Source organism: Bacillus rossius (assembly GCF_032445375.1).
Source record: "Bacillus rossius redtenbacheri isolate Brsri chromosome 4 unlocalized genomic scaffold, Brsri_v3 Brsri_v3_scf4_1, whole genome shotgun sequence".
In the NCBI taxonomy this organism is placed as follows: Eukaryota; Metazoa; Arthropoda; class Insecta; order Phasmatodea; family Bacillidae; genus Bacillus; species Bacillus rossius.
The window spans coordinates 20,678,761-20,701,478 of record NW_026962010.1 but is presented as its reverse complement, the minus strand read 5'-3'; the positions used below and the strand labels follow the sequence as shown (position 1 = coordinate 20,701,478).

General features: G+C 39.5%; 1 protein-coding gene across 7 annotated transcripts in view; it reads right to left on the bottom strand.

The window, feature by feature from the left end:
• LOC134541511 (S phase cyclin A-associated protein in the endoplasmic reticulum) overlaps window positions 1-22,718 on the bottom strand; it is a 236,805-nt gene that overhangs the window by 157,691 nt on the left and 56,396 nt on the right. The gene's annotated exons all lie outside the window — the stretch shown is intronic.

The following is a 22,718-nucleotide window of genomic DNA, read 5'->3' as shown; positions in this document are numbered from 1 at the left end:
TGACAACGTCGAGGTTAGCTCCAGATGTCCTGATGGTATCAGAGCCTACAGATCCAGAGAGATTAATGTTGGTTGTACCTGTTGCCTTGTCTTCAATGCATACATACCGACAGCAGAAGAGACATCGATATTAGCAATTTTACATCAGCCTGAGTGAATAAAACAATTTGTGAGAAATTTCCAGCTCTTGCATCAGCCATCATTAGCTCAGCTTCTTCGTCATCCCATACAAATGTTCTGTCATCATCAAGTGTGAAATCTCCAGCTCATGCGACAGTCCGGACATCATTGGATTGAGACTCCAGCAGTGTACATTGGAAGTACCGTACTTTCCGAGCCTATGATGACCCAGAATCTACCGACGATTCATCTGTGTAGGTACTGTGACAAAAGTTTTAAATATCGACAAAATGCAGGAAGATATGAAAACCATGGCTGCCGAAGGAACTATAATCGTGGGACATTTATATGTGACAAATGTCGCGTTTATTTTACACAGAAAAGTAATTTGACTAGACACTGTAGAAGCAGCGTTCATTACTGAAATCATCTGCTATTACATTTTTAGTGGGTAAGTAAAAGAACAGTAATAAAAGAGTTTGTAAAAGAACAGTAATCATATAAACAACATTGGACAACACAGCGACAGAGGAAATCAACGATGATACTAATAGATAATCTCGACAACACAATATACAGTAAGACCGGGTGGTCAAAGGCGTATGTTTTCCAACCAACCCAGAGGTCCGAGCTGTCGTGGTTCGAATTACCTAGCTTCCAATGTATTTTATAAAAAATAATAATTTTAATTAGTCGATAAGAGTCATAACAGCACTGGAACGCAATCGAACATCGACCTTATGTGCACAAAGTCGCAACATAGGAACAAACAGCGGAAACAAAGATGGCGGAAATTTTGCTACGTAATAGTTAAAATGGCGGACATTGCGTCATAATTTCAACATGGCGGAATGTTCTACCGTAGCAAAAGGGTCTATCTTATGTGAGTGGGGCAATCGATTTCAATATGGCGAAATCCAAAATTGTGGAAAAAGTCAAATTATTCCAAGATGGTGGACATCACCACCACCACCACCACCACCACTACCAAACCAAGAAACCAGTAGCAGTGAGCTCCTTTTATATACTACTCTCGTCACTGTCTTCAAGGAGAGGTGTTACTATAAGCAGCAGTTAGAACAGCTTCAGAAGAACCCATTTCATAGTCTCACAGGTTTCATGTTGAATTTTAGATGTAGAATGGAAACAATATTATTTTATTTTTCCATTTATCTCACGCGTTGTGCATGCAAGTGTAACAGCATGAATGATCAATTCCTAGAACGGAGAGTGGCAGAGTAGCACAGGAGTCTTCATCCCCACGCACGGAAAAGATACGCTGTTTATAGTGCCGAGTCTCGTATTACACAGTCAGATTTTATGGCGGACACCGGACGAATCCAATTCCCCGACCTTTCTTTACCCCTCCAACCCACCACGCGATCCTAAGAACGTGGACTACTGTTTTCCTTAGGACCCACAACCGCCCCCAGTTGATCGAACGGACAATTTAATCCTTGTCCCTTCAAAGGAAAAAAAGGGCGCATCTCCCGGACGAAGCCACATGCGGTCAATGGTCGTTGGTCGTTGGTCGTTGGTCGTTGGTCCTTGGTCCTTGGTCCTTGGTCCTTGGTCCTTGGTCCTTGGTCCTTGGTCCTTGGTCCTGTAGGCCGCCGCATTGTTGCTTTCATTCCATAACTTCGTATTTTTCACATAACTTTAAAATTTTTTTTTCATAATGTAGGAACGGTGAAATGGTTTGAAAAAAAAAACATATCAATTGAATCATTGCTTATTTAATGGCTTTAAGAAATTTAAAGGCCAATTTATAGTACAGTCCTAGTATTAGCAAAGAAGATTAAATCATGTAGTAAACAGTTTTGAATCTATCTTTGTAAAACTATTCATTTTAGGATATCATTTATTATTAAATCAAAATTTTGTTTTATTAAATTCTTACTTTGTTTTTTTTATATTGGAAATAACCAATTTTTATTGATTTATAAACGATTACATACAAACAGTTGATTCAAAACTGTATACTATACGATTACATGCTGCCAATACAAGCTAGAACTTAAAATATAAACTTGAAACTTAGTTGTTAAACTTTTTAATTTAAGATGAAATCATTTATAGATTCAGGGGACCAATCTCTTAAATACCGCCGTGAATGTAAGGATTTTTTTAACCTCAAATAACCCAAAGAGTTGTTGGCAGTTGCAGAACTACGCCGGGTTAGTCTTCCGAGCGCTGTTTTCCGCGGACAGGGCGAGCTTGCACATACAGGAAGAAGAATTGTATTTCTGAAAAACTTAAAAATGCTGAACGTATTTTTAACATTGCAATACGATTGTTTTGCGTTCATGTTCGAAGTCAGTGAATTAAATACCCGTAATTTGACGACGACATCCGTAAATTTACTAATGTCCCTCCCTGGATAATTTTCATCTACGATGGCGTCCAAATTTCAAGATGGCGGATACCGTGAGAGGTAACTGTCTGTTAATATGTTAATAAATAATACTGCACTCTAGTGGCTAAGAACTAAACTAATATAATGACAAAATACTCTAGCAGATGACATATGTACTACATGACACTAGTGCTCCTAGTAACAAGTATTGAAAACAAGATGGCGGCGATGTAAATTAACATTATCGAAAACATGGAAATCAATACCTATATTTGGCCAAAGAAATTAACGTACATTATTGCTTCCTTGTAAAAACTCTTGAAGTGCGTCTATGATTGCATCACAAACTTCCTGAACAATGTTAGATATATACTGTTTCGATACACAAAAAATATACTGCATACTTGTAAACGAGACACCATTTGCTGGGAATATTATTGTTTTAGCAAATATTTCTTTAACTGTTATCACCTCTCACATTTAAATAACACGGTTTTCTATCCTAAAACTTAAAAAAATTTAAGAACTCGAAATCCACAAGCATCATACGTGTAAAAATCTTTGGAGTACATTCGATGGTTTCGTAAGCCATATCCCGGAAAAATACAATTCTTTGATCCACCAATGTGGTTTACATCTCTGCTTTCCTCCTTTAAAAAAACATGATAATGATACGAGTATAATGTGAGGAGAACTACTTGGTTCATAAGGGATAGCCCAATTAATTAGTATAGTTTCGTTTATTACTAATATATACTACTATAACTAATACTACTGATTGACTGAAGTAAAATTTCATCACATAGGTATATTACTACGGTCAAAATCCGCGGTCGAAATTTGTATCTTCGGGTATGTAAACATATTAAGTAATGCGCTGAGAACATTTTACAGCATAAGCATTTCATTTTCTATCATGAACCAATACTATTACTAATATACTAATTAATGCACTCAAGGTCTCTGTCCACAACAATAAGTCTTACTCTGATAATTGAAACATTAAAAAATTCCACAGAAGCTTGGCTCGACAGTGGCTCGCTCTTCTGTCCGCCTCTGTCCGCTTCCTTCGCACACTCACCCATACCGCGCCGCAGTACAGTCCCCAACTATCGCTCGTCGCACCCGACTGGCTCGCCAGGCCTTCACTCGCAGGTATCGCCTCCCGATAGGTCCGGTTCGTTCAGCAAGTGCCACTTGCTGATCTCACGGGTACCGCCAGTATCACTCAACGAGAGGGAGACTCTCTCCGCAGGTCCGATCTTCGCTCTTCGCTCGGAACTCGCTCGAAACTCCCACGGAGGCCAGCGTCGTCGCTTATATACCCGTGACGTCCTTCTCGAAGGGACGAGAGCGGCTGTGACGTGTCGCGTCATCCCGGGAAAACCCGACGCCCGAAACACCCAGAACAGCGATGCTTATTCATGCCACTCCTCCCGGCGGCATATGTAAGCCCAGTATTCCCAGGCGCTTAAGGTGGCAATAGCCCGAGGCATGACGGTGTGCGAGTAGCGGAAGGGGGGGGGGGGGGACAGCGAAAAAGAGCTCTGTCGCCTCGACCATTACGACCAATTCAACGGTCAGGGACATCGACATTCAACCACTCTCGTACAAAGAGATTCCAATGGGGAGGAGCTATATTATGTTGCCAAATAAAGTTTACAGGTTCACCCTGTGCTAATTGGGGAAAGAGCCATTCTTCCTCGTTGCAATCGAGAAAACAACAAAGCAGTATTCGCGCATGCGCTTATATAAAACATTTTGAGTTACTCTTTTTGACTTTGAACCAACCTCTACAACGTTTACAGTTGATGCTATTAAACATTATAAGTGGGACATGCTTTTATGAACATATTGTTTAACACAGCAGCAATTTTACAGAGTCCAATTACCATGGTTGGTACCATCAATTCATTTTTAAAGATAAATTTACATCAGGGAACTACAAAGGCACGGAAGAAATCGATAACTGAGCACTAGAGGGCGAAAATAGAAATAAATGTGCTGCATAATCCTCTCGATATACCACTGTTCTTCTTGCAGCAAGAAAAGTACTCAAACGACACCAATCCAACGCCCAATCAAACTGCAAAGGTTGTCACACACTTACTTAGCAAATTTCCCTGATATTTCGCTCTTTACCCTGTTTCATCCATCGATCTGGTAAGATAACAGATAGGCGAGTACATTATAGTACACATAATTATAAAAACACATATCAACCGAAACGATGCATCATTGATTGTGATAAGCTGGAAAAGACTATATATATGTATATATGTATATATGTATATATGTATATATGTATATATATGTATATATAAAAATATAAATATATATATATATATATGATTGTGCTTCGCATTAATGCACAGTTGTTTGTATCCTTTACATTAAAATTCGGATTGTTAGGACCATGCATACCCGCCGCATTCAAGAGACAGAAATGTGCTGTGCAGTGTTAGCATCGCCTGGAGGAGCGACATGGAGACAGCTCCAGCCGTGGGTTGTATCCCCTCTCCGCGGCGCAGCGGGACGATTGGCCTTCATTCAGTCGCGACAGAGTGATTTGATTGTTCGCCAGAAGGCCGCCTCTTCCAGCTCAGCACACGCGCGCACGACCACCCCCTCCCCAGCCCTCCCAGACCAACTGCTTTGCATCATTTGGCCGGCGCGCACTTTAGCTTTCGATCGCAATTTTCTGGAAGGGAAGAAAGGAATAATGGATTCCTGCGGGCGTGGGAGGACTGAAGGAAGAGAGAAAGGGTGAGTGGTCGAAAGGGAGGGAGCAGTAGAAAGTGGAAAAAAAAAAGACCCGGAGGACCGTGAACGGGGGGGAAGGTACGGTTGCGAACGGTAAAGACAAATGATTAGGGGCGAGAACAGACATGGAAGAGGACTGATGCATGCGAAATACGGTCGGAGAGAATGGGGGAAAGACATTCCGTGGCCGCGTATTCGCCGTCTAGTAAAGGTAAAGGGAGAGCAGAGGGTAGCTATCACCTTCACTGGAAAGGCAGTGAACTGTAAATCCAAGCTGTCTCAAAATAACTGGTAGATCAATTTCGGGACTTTTTCAAAACCATTCAATAAATTTTCTAACATCTTTTTTTTTTATATCTGGGGATTTTTTTACATAATAATAAGAAAAATTTAAGATAGTACAGAATACATCTACAATTCGTAGGAGCGTGACGATATTAATATTTTAAAGCTAATATCTTTTCAGCGATAATTTATACGTGGTTTTCGAGAACATTCCATTTAATTTTAAGACTATAAATTGCAGTGAAGCGTCAAAATAAACAAAATAACAGTGCTGTAAATTTAAGTTTTAACGGCTTCCAGCACCTTTACTATTAATTTCGTGACTTTATCGTGACTTGTGTGACCAGACTTTTAGTTTCGTTACTTTTTCGTGAATTTCGTGACCTACGGACACCCCGACATGAGATACGGCGAGCGAGGGTTCGGGAGACAGCGCCGATTGGCTCCACCGCTCGCAGACGTGAGCCCCGCCCAGGATTAATCCACGCCACGACCCTTCATTGGCAACTATAATACAAATTAAAAAACTACACATCAAAATACAAGAACATTATGTCTCTACCTCGACGCCAAAAGAGTCTAAATTTGGCAATTTTTGCTTTATTGCAGAATATGACTTAAAGGTTAGTTTTTTATCAAACAAAAATCCCTACTCATCACTAGCCATAATCCCTACTTATATTTATATAGTAAATGCAAACGTGTGATTATCTGTTTTTCCTTCTTTCACGCAACAACGGAGCAACGGATCGACATGATGTTTTTTTGCATAGAGGCATAGAGATAGTTTATGGGCCGGAAAGTTACATAGGCTACATTTTATCCAGGAAAAAATGCACGGTTCCTGTGGATAGATCTGGAGCGTAGTTGTGTAATTACCTTTTCATGTCAAAATTGTTGAACCAAGTGCAATACAAATAGTGATTGTTTCTCTATGTCCGCCACACGGTCATTAGTAAGGTCTGGCAACTTCTTATCCTCCTTCTTCTTGGCAAGACCCGTCCGCTTAGTGAAGCTCGCGGCGGCTAGCGAACTAAGACGCTAATAACAGTTCAGTTTTCAATTTCCTCAATAGTTGGCATTAGTTTGAATTTGAAACGCGCTATCTTCTCGTGAGTCAGTTACGTCTTGCCTAGAGGTTTCCCGCCTTCCCACTGGAGCGTCCCGGTTTTGCGTAACCTTGATGCACCGAGATTGTGCAACGGTACCAAGTTGTGCATCACAAGAGCTGGAGAGAAACATATTCTCACCGGAGTAGCTAAAGGAGAGAGCGAGTTAATTACCCGCATTCCAATAATTCCCAATAACTGGCCATTACAATTTAATAGGCTGCAACACCTGCTAAAGTTAGCATTTGCGATGACAATAAGTCCCAGGGCCAAACATTGAAAGTTGCAGGAATTCATTTAGGCACTCCATGCTTCTTGCATGGTCAGCTCTATCTTGGTTGTTCAAGAGTATCTAGTGCACAAAACTTATACATACTGCCGGGAAATAATAAATCATATAACGGTGTCTAAGAAATATATTATATTAAATTAAGGAAGAGAAAGCATATAAATTCCGTGATTCTACCATGTCAATAAAGCGCAAAAATGCTGTACAAAAAACTGTCACTATCTTTTTTATAGAATTCGTTTTCCTTTTTGATTTATTCCCCTCTGGGTCCAAACCGGAAGTCCACGCAGACGAAGTTGCGGGCAAAAGCATTTTATAAAATCAGACAGGTATTGAATATATACAAAAAGATTTTTAAAAAGGCCTACGAATAACCAATTAAAAAAAATACCACTCTTAAACAGTTTTATTGTGAATTAAATTACGCACTTGACCATTTAGTGAGTATATTTCTTTAGTGTAAATATTTATAATTAGTCACATACTTTTCTTTCAATGGTAAGATATCAGCAATACCCTGAAATTGCGCATTTAAGCGAGAGTTATATGAACCTTTGTCCAAAGTTTTAGTTCAGCCAGACCAACGTTTTCATTTACGTAGGTACCTGTGGCTGTTGGAAAACGTCCCCAGTTTGGAAGAAGTTAACCAAAAGTTCCAAAAAATACACAGTAGACTATTACCATTGAATATAAAGCCATAACAAAAAAATTGTGCACTTTTAAGTTAGTAGGACTGCCCAACACGAAATGGCAGTGTAATCGCCCTATCAAGCAGTGGCGCCGTTGTGCTGTGGGCTGGGGAATTACCTTTAAATATAGCTCTTTCTCAGTCCAAACAACACGCGAATAGAAAAATAAAATAAAAGTGTATTCTTAAGCCCAGGAGACATATAATTGCTATTTATCAGCATACTTTCGTTGTGAAAATATGACATTATGACGACGGATAGTAAGTGATATTTGACAGCAGGACTAGATTGTGTAAAAATTGAATGAGCCCATTAAAGCTGGTTGACAGAAGGGTATGCTGAAGTGGAAGTTGTCGGTACAGGCGCCATACGCGGAAATGTGCGTACAACGGCCTGCACTTGTGTTCCTGCACGTATTTAGACTTCCAGCTCTGCATGGCCGCGCCCATCCGTGAAAGCCTCAGTAATGGTTGGTTTGGGCGGTGAAGCCATGAGCATCTTCAGACGGCAGGCCGCGGCCCGAGATAGGCCGGGTCCGATTTAAGGAGTGAATAATTTCAGATTTATATTTATAACGTCTCACCGATACTGTTGAACGGTACCACAGTGAGTTGAAACGTCGACGACATGCATTAGTGCTAACAACATTAAATACCAAATAAAAATACCAAGAAAACCCACCGGCCAACGGCACATTTACAATTACGAAAAAAAAAAATTGTTTTAATTAGGCCGGGAGTATCCCAGTTGGGCCAGAACCTTTTCAGGAGCCAGAGGTAGTGAATTTAAGTTCAGAATTCATAAGAATCCAGACGCGAAGCCATCCTGTTTATCGCGAGCTCCGGCCGCCCAAACCGACAAGACAGCCGAGCTGGACGGCAATACGGCGGATCACAATCAGCCAATCATTACTTAAAAATAATCAGCCGACGAACGATCAGCCATGCCTTCGTCAAAAGATAATGTCGCTCTAATTTAGCCTCCAGAATAACCATCTTACTAATTTCTTGTTAAATTTTAATTTTCTGGACTACACATTACAAATCACATATAACATTTAATGTAACGCTAAAATGTTAAGTATACGGCAATTATTCTCACCAAGGATTATAGTCGATACTGAGTTACTTTCGTCACTTAACACAATAAAGGCATAGTTGTATGAATCTTGATTATACCAGACAAATTTGGGAAAAGGAACAACTTTTTATACTGAGAGCTACCAAGTGATGTTAAATTCTTCAGATACGTTTTTCTAAATAAAATAAAAATGTAATTCTAATAATATAACATTCCAGCAAAATACAACACAATCAGAAAATAGACTGCATTCCAATATTAATGTCTCACGAATTACCTATATAAATATAAATTAATACTTCACAAAATAATTTGTTTGTTGCAGGACTTTAAGACATTTTTGAAAACCATAGACTTGAATCTAAGTTAAATCTGGATCTTTACGTCACACGTGCGCTCCAAAACTCTTAGGTATCGACTCAGTGCTCCTATGTTCAAGAGATGCCGAGGTTCTGGGATCGAGTCACGACACTGCCTCGTGAGCGAGGCCACCTATACACTAACATAATGTAAATACATTATTTAAAAACTTCATATATTTATATTGATACATGCGTGCTAGGCAAGGCCACGGCGTATACAGAAAACTATCGGAAAGTATGAACAAGTACGATAGAGCATGAATTATAGAAAATTATGGGGACGTATACTAAAAGTTATCTAAAAGTATTAAATATATATTTTTTTTAATTTTAAAACTTTAAAACTTTCATAAATATAAAGTTATATGAGTGTGTAGTGCGCGGTAGTGTGTAATGTGAGGTAGTGAGTAGTGTGAGGTAGTGAGTAGTGTGAGGTAGTGAGTAGTGTGAGGTAGTGAGTAGTGTGAGGTAGTGAGTAGTGTGAGGTATTAGGTAATGTGAGGTACTGTGTAGCGTGAGGTAGTGAGAAGCCTGAGGTAGTGAGTAGTGTGCAGTAGTGTGTAGTGTGTGTAGTGTGAGTAGTGTGTGTAGTGTGAGGTAGTGAGTAGTGTGAGGTAGTGAGTAGTGTGAGGTAGTGAGTAGTGTGAGGTAGTGAGTAGTGTGAGGTAGTGAGTAGTGTGAGGTAGTGAGTAGTGTGAGGTAGTGAGTAGTGTGAGGTAGTGAGTAGTGTGAGGTAGTGAGTAGTGTGAGGTAGTGAGTAGTGTGAGGTAGTGAGTAGTGTGTGTAGTGAGTAGTGTGTAGTGTGATTAGTGTGTGTGAGGTAGTGAAACATCTGATATAGTAAGAAGTCTGAGGTAGTAAGTAGTGTGAGGTAGCGTGTAGTGTGAGGTAGCGTGTAGTGTGAGGTAGCGTGTAGTGTGAGGTAGTGTGTAGTGTGAGTTAGTGTGTTGTGTAAGTTAGTGTGTTGTGTGAGGTAGTGTGTAGTGTGAGTTAGTGTGTTGTGAGGTAGTGTGTTGTGTGAGGTAGTGTGTAGTGTGTTCAAGTTATCGGTAGTGTGTAGTGTGAGTAGTGTGTAGTGTGAGTAGTGTGTGAGGTAGTGAAACATCTGAGATCGTGAGAAGTCTGAGGTAGCGTGTAGTGTGAGGTAGTGTGTAGTGTGAGGTAGTGTTTAATGTAAGGTAGTGTGTAGTGTGCGCAAGTTAGCGGTAGTGTGTAGTGTGAGGTAGTGAGTAATGTTTGGTAGTGTGTAGTGTGCGCAAATGTGCGGTAGTGTGGGTTCCACCAGCTCACTGAACTCAAACCCAACTAGCCTGGAAGCAGTTAGTAGGCAAGCTGCCTGTCGGGGGCTTGTCCGCTGAAAGTTTACGGCTTGCGTTTATTATCTGGCAAAAGTTTTGTGAGGGGAAAAAAAGAACAATATTTGTTTTGTAGCTTGACTAAAAGTCTAAAATAATGTTCAAACAAGCGCAACCCTTTTGGTTTCAATTTTCAATCTATAAATAAAAAGTGCATGCGCAACTGTTTGCCAGACGAAACCACCCCAGTAGCAGTACAGGGCACGCCACAACGAACAGCAGTGAGCGAGGCGGACAGCGGTACCACGGCGCGCACAGACGGCGTAGTTCCGCCATTGGCCGCCGTCACTGCGTGGCGCCACCGTCCGGCGAAGGGGTCAGAAGGAGCGCAGGGGAGCCAACCCCTCGCGCTGCAATCACAACGCTACGGGCGCGAAAAGAATACAATTATTTATAACCAATCACGTTCGACACATCTGTAACGTTAGGGCGACGAAATTTGCGGACGCGACTGACTTTCCAACTAGAAAAATTTTTATATTTCCATCGCGTCGCGGGCGCAAAGTTACTGAAGTGAACAGCCGAATTTTGCTTTTATAATTATAGTTCTCAAATCAGCAATGGCAATACAATTATTATTCGTGTATTTTTTCAGTTTTTGTACACTAAATTAGTCTGCAAAATCTTTTAACGCGTTTGTACAGCCGTTATTTTTCCAAACAAATTTAAATTTTGACTAAACGAATTTTTTTTTCAAACATGTCCACGAAAACAAAGTTGTAAACATTGATGGCTGTCTTATATGCATTGCGAATGTGCTGGCGCGCGCGGTTAGAAACAGCACGTTTACAACAAAGCGATATTTTGATCTAGCCATTGTGATTGCAGCCACAGAGATGGCGGGAGGTGAAATCAGGAACCATGCCTCTCATAACTCGATGAGCAATTATGTAAACATATATTTCTGGCAGTCGCATAAAGTGTAAGCCTTAAAAAATAACCAGTATTCTTGCGCGGATAGAGTTGATTCACTTTAACTAAAGTTCTTGAAAGTCCACTTAACTGTGCATCCTTCCGCCTATGTGAACTGGACACTGACGCAGGCCCACAGACCTGTATCCATCCGCCGGTACTGTGAAACTATTGTAGTCTGTCTCACGCTTAGATCCCAGTACAGAGCAAATGACGCCCTCTGTTAAAGATTGGTACTATCTAGCTTATTAACATTAGCTATCGATTATTATAATTTTTGGTATACCTACATAAAATTTACCCCAATTTGATTTTTCTAAGAACATAAAAGTGACTATTGATAGTTTTATTACAGTTGCATAGATACATTATTTATCATTTTATTTGTAGCAATCGGCCATCAATAATTACATGACATTCCATTAATTATTTCCTATGGTCAAACATGGCAAAAATTTTAATATTAAAAATTATTAAAAGTTGTGTCGAAAAAAAACGTGCAATCAAGATGGCGTATTTCTGTTGCATTTCTTACAAGCTATAGTTGAATATTATCAGACGATGCTCTTGAAATAGGTAGGTGACCCAAAGGTGACCATATCTAAGGTTCCAATAATTTTATTATTTTATTATTAATAATTAATAATTTCCTCATTACATAATTATGATCTTTTGTTCATTCCCTACAATAACAAATATTAAAGCCGCGTATTAGTCCTCACAGCTGAAAAAAATTCAAAATATAAGAACCAGCAAATGGGCCATCTTTGGAACCCGGGTACCTAAGGTGGCCCTTACTTTTTGCAGACATTTAAAATTAAAAGTATAGAAATACCACTACAAAATACCAAATAAATTGTTATCTATTCTTGTCCAGTATGATCGATGGATATAAAATGTATTAATCAATATTGAAAAAATAAATAATCATGAACAATAATATCAAAACTCATTTTCTAGTTATGACACGGATGGTAGACATTATAAATAAGTGATAAGTATCTAAATAGCTCCTATTCAGTGCGAATCTTGACACAACATCTACGAGCAATACCTTCACAAGCTTCGTACACGTACTGCAAACAGAGATATCAAAGTCTCATGTCTTCAACTCTGCTAGTTTCTCATAGGTAGCAGTACCAGGAACCTTCAGACTGCTTTTTCTTCTGAAAAGATGTATTGGGCGCTTCGTGTGTTATGTTTCTGGGCGAATAACATAAGGTTATCTCATGTGCTTCTGCAGCAATAACTATGCCTGTATAGAGATCCTTAAAAATTAAAGAACACAGGTCTAGGAGTCTTGTATTTTGAATAGTGCTTAACCCATCTGACAAAAGTATGGGAATTCATCGTGCCTTTTAGAGTCTTGAAAACCCGATTTTTTGTAGGTAAATTTTCGTTCCATCTGGTTTCAAACGATTTTCGCTGTACTGGATGACAGGAGGCACAACATAATCGAATTAATTTACATAGGCTAATATTGTACCCAAATTTCGCGACTTCATTAGCTACATTATGTACAAATCTAGCCCCCCCCCCCTTCCCCCCCCCCCCCCAACTAAAACAGTTCGTGCTTTATGAAGTAAAAGTCTTTTTCGCTTCTCAACTAACCTACAAATCAAATTTTGTGACTTCCTTTTAGATACTGTTAAGTTCCTTTGCAAAAAAAAAAAAAAGCTAAACCATTTTTTTCTCAATTGATGCTGAGTTGGGATTATATTGATGTTTTATCCACTAAGCTGGCCAAAATTGAACACAGATATTTTTAAGACATTAGGAGTGAGCAGCATTTCTACATCAGATAGTCTGAGTATCCGCTTGCACAGTGCTAGCTCCTGGTCAACATAACGAACGTCTGACGACTGCCTGACGAGAGATGATCCCGCAGGGTCCTCCTGGGAAGCTGTGTGTGATGGCAGCGCATTTACCGACACTGTCCATATATATTACTTAATGGGATACCACCGAATTATAACATAAACATGATTGAAAATTGACAAACTGTTGTAAACCAATACTGAAATAATCATTTATTAACATGACCGTACCTTGTAACTTCAAAACATATATACACATACATACATATATATACATATATATGTATATATATTGATTTAGAGATATGACGAGTTTAACTAACTCACTAAATACGATTATGATTCATATTTACACTGTACGGCTCTCTGTAATGATATTATTCCAATAATTTAACAAAATTCAAACAAGGTTCCGAAGGTGGCTCACTAGGGACTCTTTAGGAATATAAGACACGAGAACGTTAACAGTATTTTGGTATCATAGAGAAAAAAAAAATAAAACTTACACGTGTTATATGTTTACATGTAAAAAAAATTAAGAGATCTTTCAGAAAATATATAACATGAATAAATGTGTTACGAATAACTAGTTTTATTTAATGTTCAAGCTCGCTTTGAAAATAACAAGCGTGGCTTGCCTGAACAACGCAACTCTAATGGCTCACAACATGGCGGCCGTTGAACCGAGAAACTTGATTACTCGTTTCTCTGCGTAGATCGCGACACCACCACGTGGCGATTAGAGGCAGTACAAATATGACAAATTATCTGCGGGCCAACTGCAGAACCCGGGCCATCTCTGGGTCACCTAACTCAAAAACCCATATCGGCCATTTATTTACCAGAATTGTTTGAATGTAAGGGAGAAACTTAACAGAAGGAAACATACACTTAGAAAATGTCCTGAATGTATTGCATAACTTGTAGGTTTGGAATTAAGTATACTCGCAATATACTTGTGATTTCGTCCTGCTCTCGGAGTAAACTCATGCCCCGGAGATTATGCGGCCCCCCACCCCTTTTGACCCAACCTCTCAACGGCCCTGCATAGTAATTGCTTAATTTATTTTTTAAATACGCTTTGGAGAAGAAATCACTTTTTGAAACATTGTGAAATAAGCCTGTATTTCAAACACAACTAGAAAGAAACCCGTGACCCTTAGAGGACAGGAACAAGTGACTGCCGCATACATGCGGCGAGGAGCACTACCGGGCTCTCCATGTCACTTCTCCCGACTCACGGCGATGGCTGGCCCGGGGTCTATCTGGGACTGCGCCGCGACTGTGTCGGCGCGCGTTGCAGCCGCCATCTTCAGGGTGCGCCGGGCCTTCTGTAATGACATCACGACGGCTGTCCGAACTGGAAGTGAAGCAAGTCAAACCATCTACGTACTTCTCGCATACTTTCAACTGACGAAACATCTCTATTTTGAAAAGGTATTTTTTTTAACCTATTTCAAGTCAAAACACTCATCAAATAATTTTAACGGTTTATTAGGAAGTTTCAACAAATAACCCTAAATGTTCATATAACAATCGTAGAAACTTAATTTGTGAGTTTGTAATCGAGTGTAAAAACGTACTACTTTCTTTGCTACGCTTAGAATGATGCAGTAATAGTCGAGTAAAGGCCAAAATGATCAAGTCCGAACTTCTCTAGTACACAAGGGCGGGGACGCAAGTACATGAGCGTGTTCTTGAACTGCGTGACGGCCTCCAAGTCCAGAAGACTGCAGACTGTTGGCAATGGCTGTCCTCTGGCTGCGCTGCGCACGCGCGCCCCTGCACGGGGTGGGGGGAGGGGAGGGAAGGGGAGGGTAGTGAAGGGAGAAGGGGGTGGGGAGAACCACCTGCCATGTCTTGTGGAGCCGCCCACCGCCGCCCCGCTTCAAAATATCATCGAGTTATTTATGAGAGGATACAGGGGGGAGGGTCCGCTGCTTTCACCGCAGATGCATTAGTCGCAGAGCGGAGTGGCGGAGTGGCGGAGTGGCGGCGGACAGATGGCTGGAGGGGGCGGAATGTCGCCCACATCAAATGCAAAGATTTCATCGACAAAAAACTACGCTGCAGTTCCAGGCAGAGCCCAATAATCATAAGCCACTCTAACACGAACAAAAACCAGTCATACAATTCTGTCATTGAAAAAGATTATTTGCATGGTGTTTTTTTTTTTTTTTTACAATTAGCTGGCTAGTTTCCAGACTTCCCTACGGGACCTCGAAATCATATATAATGTGCCTTATAATTTGGAGGTCGATTAATAGAGATCAAATACGTCAGCCCTAAAAGTGGCAGTGATTTCAGTAAACATATAATAATTTTTTTTTAAATACTAGTTCATACCTGTTAATTATGCAACATACTAAAAAAAATATAACTGCATTTTTTTTTAAATAGTTATATAATGCATTTACAACTAATGTAACTTATACTATGACAGTTTTAACTCCAGATATGATGTGATTACTAAACTCAGTGCATTCTTACAACACGATATATTGCATTATTATTTATTCATTTTGTAAATACTGTTACGAACGCGATAGAACAGACCGCGATGCCAGGTCTCGGAGCTGGCTGGCGGCCCTGCACGGCCACTGGCGTCACGCGCCGTCCACTGAAGTAAGACATGCCACGCGCGCCTGGCCCGGTTACAAGGGTCGTCGCAACCGCCCCCCCCCCCCCCCCCCCCCCCCAACAAACCCGCAACGAAGTAAAAAAAAAAATAAACATTTGTGTTACAATTTTTTACTGCAAAAAGTATATACTAACATGAACAAATCACTTTATTCTCAGCCTTACTCGCAATCTTTAATTTGGTGGTTGGGGGGGGGGGGGGAGACATCTCCTCTCACCCCGCGCAGCGATCGCTTCGCCAGAGGACAGTGGCAAGTGAAAGTAATCTTAGTGTGGTCACGGCGGGGCGCGGCCCTTTCACGCAGCGCATTCCTCGGCGGATTAGCGGCCTGGCCTCACTACCCGCACTACCCTCTTCCTCACACTACCTCCTTCCGCGGCGCTTTGTCGTCGGCCTTGAGTCGTCCGTCCGGCCGGAGGCCGCCGCGCGGAGTGGCGTAACTAGGACTCCACTGTTCTGGGAGCTTCGTGAGTCGGGTCGACCCTGATGACGCGACACGCCAGAAGGGAAGCGGGAGGGGGAAGCGGAGTACAGAGTGAAGTGGACAGGGCGAGCGATAACGGCGGACGGCGAGCGACGTGCTTCACGAGTGGAGGCTGGTGTGTCGGGGACTGTGTATGCCGGGACAGGGTTGCGAGGTAAGAGACGAGCGGTAGGGAGAGCCACTGTCTAGCCGAGCTACAGTGGGGAGAGCGAAATGCCGACTGCATGAAGGAGCAATTTATTTGTGGCCAGACATTTTAAGCGTTGTGATTCAATTAATAGTGAAAATATTAATATTAATGAAACTGTATTTAACTAATTGGGCTATCCTATCTGAACCAGTTTTCCCACTCGTAATAATATATTAGGTTTGCAAACAGACATGCTGCTTAGGTTCCACAGCAAGCCTTATCGCAACATAAAAACTATATTTCAATGTTCGGTCAGTATTAATTCTTTAATGTAAGTGTTCAGAATCCAAAGAGGTTTTGAATCCAAGTAGGTTAATTCTTTCTATCATAATATCTTAATTGATATGTCAAAGTTGAGTCCAACTGAATTAGGGTATAGTTTGATTAAATCTGGGTCTCTTTGAGTGAATCAGGATATTGTCTGGGAAACTTTTCAATTAATCATAATTCCTTATTTATGTATTAAGATAAAATTTAACTGTATTTGTACAAGAACAGTTTGATATTCCACAATTATTTTAAACACAAATGAGTGAAAGCACTTATCCAAAAAAAAATGAACGCACATTGTTCCCTGTAGCTTTGACTAACAGTAGCACTTATAAAAATGTTCCTAACAAGTGCCATTAAAGCTACATACTTTTGCTACAAGTGTCATAACAAAACATTTCTCTACTATTCCAAGTTTTTTTACTGTAATGCTCTAGCATATTATACATATTTTAAATTAACTCTTGAAATGAATTTAAAAAAAAAATAACACTCATTTAAGTTAGATAACTTAAGTTATTCATAGTTAAGCTACCAAGATTTCACTTTTATTATCCAATAAAAGAAGCACTGGTACAAACAATTCAAAGCAATATGGAGCTCTAGGTAACTTAAATTGTACTGCCCTATAGTAAAAAAATATAAGCTGCCTATGAGTAGGGGAGAGTAGGGTATAACGGGGTACTTAGTATAAATCGCTTTAATTTATTGTTTTAATATTGCTGTATCTGTCTGAAAACATCAGCATGCGTAGATTAGAATGTGAGTTTAATTCTGCAACTAGTACCGTGTCTTCTGAAATATTATTCTTGCAGAGATATTTATTTATTTGAATGTATGCACACTACCCTGTTTTACCCAACTGGTTGGGTAAAACGGGGTACAGAAAGCAGATTTTTAAAATGATTTTACATGTGCATTATAAAAAATTCTGAACAACATGTAGTATGACAAATAAATACAAATGTCAGTAAAAATATGAGAATTTAAAAAAAAAAAAAATTATAAGCCTTCACCTTACATTTTCCTCTGTATTTGCAGTAAAACTTCACAAAAACATTGGTTTGCGGAAAATCACAAACATTGTTTGAACAACAATAACACAACACTGTTAATTTTGAGGAAGTGGTTAGTCTAAAAGCATAATCTAACTATGTATAATACAAACTTGCATATGCGGTGAACCCAAATATCTGACAAAACATATGATTGTTTAATTAGCCTAATATGGCATAGTAGGCCCATCAGAACACAAAATAAGGCCAGAGTCTTTATTCCAAACTGGCAGAAATCACATTCAAATGGCCTACAGTCATCTGTGTCTACACCAGCACATCCTGCCCCTTCATGGCTCCAAGAATGACACTTTAATCATTGCACCCAACTTTCGGCTGATTTTGAAGTGGAGAACTGTTCAGCGCAATAAATGCAAGGAACGTCATCATCATCAGACACACGCAAAGTTACTGTTGGTATGGATTTGTTGCTGTCTTCTTTATTCTTATGTGTTTTAGAACTGTTTTGAGATTTAGACACACCAGCATTTTTCTTTTTTAAAGATTTTGGTGAAGCTGACTGAATAATAATTAGTTCGTTCTTATATGGCGAGTCGGTCAGCACAGCTGCCTTGCCACGTCGTCGTCCTCTTCCTTCTGCAGGATTCTTTTTGACATGGGAAATCGGCATCACTGTAGTCGGTGGGATTGTGAAGCTACTGTTTGATGAAGCATTTCGATTGTTTTTATCAGATAGGCCTAAACGAGATTCAGTTGGTGAAGATACCAAACCAGATGTCCCAGGAATATTACCAACACTGACATTTCCATGGGACTCTGAAGGCATTGTGTAAGCTCGATTAGTTGTTGCAGCAGTCACTGGAATATCACCTACACTGTCATTTCCACTCGGTTTTGAAGGCCTGGAGTTAGCTCGGTCAGTTGTTGCAGCAGTCAGTGGAATATTACCGACAGTGTCATTTCCACTCGGTTCTGAAGGCCTGGAGTTAGCTCGGTCAGTTGTTGCCGCTGGCTAAAACATCCAATCTGGGAAGATACTTGCATCAAGGGGAAATATTCCAGTTCTTCTGAAACCATTTACCGCAGTTTCTATAGAAGCGGCCTTCATAAATGCAGCGCCATAGAGTTTCCCGATCTGGTTAATTGTAATGGGACGTCCAGGATGTAAACGAACCCATTTCCTTGCTTCATCACTATAATACTGCATCAATGGGGACATGAAGGAAACATCTAAGGGCTGCAACCTATGGGTGCAGTTGGGGGGAAACACAATAGGACGACATGGTTTTTTCGAGCATGGTTTTTATTTTTAAAAATAGAAAAAAAGCTAAAGTCAAATTACAATTTAATTACATGGGCCTACAACATTTTTACGTTTCCAATTTTTTTCCTCACCGATACAAGACTTTTGGTTGACTGTATAAATGTACTGTAGGTAACTCTGTATAACATTTAGTATGCATAACAAAACTGTTTTTAATTTTAAAAGTCATTTGCACAATTGATCGAAAAGATGATTAAAACAGGAAACTGGTTGGACAGAACGAGGTACTACCCCGTTTTACCCATTACCTGTGTACCCTGTTTTACCCTACATGCAGGTTCTCAAGCAAAAAGACAACAGAAAATCTTAACACCCGTCAATTACATCGGTTACTATGGCACAACATAGCAAATATAATACTTTACTTGAATACAACTTACCATAAAATATATCTGCAACCACTGATTAAATATTGTATAGCCAATACACGCTAAACATTTTAGTGAAACATCATAAATTTGTAATTTCCATTATTACGCACGAAAGAATACTGTGCGACACTTCATACTACCTCACTCTAGTGACGACGTATAGAGGAGTAACTTACCAAACGTACACACAGATAGCACCACGTGTACGGAAAATAACAGTGGTACCCCGTTCTACCCAACTACCCTGTTTTACCCAACTCTCCCCTATTTGAAAATGCATGTGTATGAATATGATTAAATGTAATCATATTTCAGAAGAAAAAGTCAGGTTTTTATTTCCAAGTGAATAGATCAAGAGAAGTTAAGATATAATGTGTATTTAATATACTTACTTGGTTGTTGAGCTGCCCAGAATATAGTCGGAATATCTTGACGCAGTCAGGCTCGTCTGAGTTGTCATGTAAGTGGTCTAGGCCAGGGCAGTCACCCAGGGTGTGTCCAGGTGTTGTTCCCGTGTTGGCAAAGGGGACACTCAAGAGCATGGGCGTAGATCCCGGGGGGGCCAGGGGGGCCCGGGCCCCCCCTGGAATTAATGGGCCCCTCCTTGGGGGGGCCCACTTCGTGATTTTAAAGTTAATGGTGTACACAACATATATATCAAATTATTATTTACAACGACGACAGACACTTTGACATGCTTTACATTCCTACCTTCAAGTTCCGTAGTTATTTTCCCCTACCCCTTCTGCGAAAGCCATGGTATGGAGTTTTCGAGTGAGAACTTTGAAACCCTTAATTCCTAGAAACCGTTCATTCCAAAGGACGAAGCTAGGGTAGGGTTCCGTTAGCATTTCCTCCCCATTGTTACCCACACTACCTTGTCCTCTGAAACGACAGTATTATAGGTTTCAGGTAGTCTGTTTTTAAAGTGGTTTTGCTCTCGTGTGCGCCAGTCTTCTGCTTTCTTGGCAAACATCAACATGGATAATTTCGTGACGCGGAAGAAACGGAAAACAGAATCTGATTCTCACATGGTAAGCTTGATTGTTTTATAAGTAGTGACTATTATTTAGGTAATATATTTTATTTAAGTGATTATGTAACATTATTTTTTCCAGTAAATAAACAACTTAATACTTTAACAGTAATTATAGCAGAATTTAGTTTATTTACGAACTGAAACTTATATACCATTTTCTGGAATTTTTTTAGCTCATCTCCATTCTGTAAGGCTAGCTGCTCTGTACGTTACATGTGAATATACAGGGAATATTTTTTTTTCCTCGTCAATATGGAATTTAAAATCACTCCCCTTTTATTATGAAACGATAATTTTCACAATTCATGGCCGATAATAACTTTATAACATTTGTTATTTGATAACTGCAACACTGCTCGAGTAAACAGAAGTAAGATTGAGAAAGAAGTATTTAAACGTTACACATCCATATTTAAGTTAATAAGGAAGCAAACGTGTCTCTTTAATAACTAATCAAGCAGTATATTTTAACTAAATAATATTCACTGCCAAAATACTGATTATACTAAAAATAAGCCGAGAAATGTATGTGGTTCAATTAGCTGTAGGATAAATTTCATAGTTCTATCTCCGAGATTTTTCATTTGTGTCATTAAGTTTTTTTTCTTTTTTACCTGGTTGATGCCTTTACTAAATAAAATAGTCTCTAAGGGTTTTAATATGATTCGATCGTTCATTTGATGTTGATCCGTTTATTAGCTTTGGAGCTTTGGGTTTTTAGGGCGCATCAAAAACTGTGAACAAAGAATTTAACGAACAGCATTTGAATCGCAGTAATTATGTGATGTGGCATAAAAAACCCGACAAAGTGCGAGTCGAACTCGCGCACGAAGGGTTCCGTACCATAACTCGCGCACGAAGGGTTCCGTACCATTATCTATAAAAACGGCAAAAAAAAAAAAATCATGTCTGTTGTATGGGATTGGGAGCCCCACTTAAATATTTATTTCATTCTGTTTTAGAATTTCTTGTTATAGAGGCAACAGAAATACATCATTTGTGAAATTTTATTCTGTTTTCACGTTTGTTGTATGGGAGCCCCCTTAAATATTTGTTTTATTTTAATTTAATAATTTATTTTAAAGTGAATATATAACTAAATATTCAGTGAATATTTCAAGCGTCTACCTGTTGCCGTTTTCAATATCGAGCAAAAAAGAACAAAATAATCACGTTGGTTGCTCCTTAAATATTTATTTTACTATGTTTTTAGTATTTGTGTCTAACTATCACGGTTCATGAGAAACAGCCTGGTGGCAGACGGACAGACAGACAGACGGACAGCGTTATATTCACGTATATTATTTTAATAGATTTTTTCATGGATATTTTATGTATTTAGGTTAGCAAATTATTCAAACATGTTTGAGAGATCATTTATTATAGTCATTAATTAATAATTACTAAAACATATGTTGCTCTGCTTTATTGTTAATATCACTTACGTAAAAATAAAGTGTATAACATACGAGCTTATCATCCAGAGAAGACTTGTTTCAGTTGACCTCTAGCGCAAAATTCTTAAACCGCAGAATTCACGGGCCCCCCCTGGAAATCCTACAGATTTGCGCCCATGCTCAAGAGAGGCCTCCCATACACAGTACAGGTGGATGGCCTAGTAATAGTGTTCTGTCATGAGGTGGACCGCTACCACACAGACAGCACGAGAGAGATCGTGAAATATCGGGCCACTGGTCACTAGTGGGTCCAGGTCGCAACAGGATGATAGCATGAGCTATTGTTCGGTCTGTAGATCATGTTCATTGTGCTTTCACTGGGATGAATAACAATGGGTGGTGGATTTGTGCCATATTTTGCTAGTGCGTCTGTGGCTAGGCCTGTTAAAAACCACTGGGCTACCGTCCCTCGTAAAAAGGCAGAGTGATGTAAAACCTATTAGAGTTGCCAGCTTTGTGGCATGCATCACAGTAAATCACCAGTACACACACTCGTCATTAAAAATACATTAACTATGACGTTAAGTCAGTACGTAACTTACTCAGAAAAATTTTAGTGTTTTAAACATTACTAGTTTTTTTAACTATGCAACAAATTCTTTTAGAGAAAAATACTAAGCTAGCTCTAATCTACATATAATATAAAAATCTTTTGCCACATGGGACATTAATATAAATATTATCCTATTAACATTGAATAGTAATTAACTCGTATATGTATAAAACAACTGCAGTTGTCCTTCACACTGGATATTATTATTCACCATTGAATTAAATGCAACTAAATGT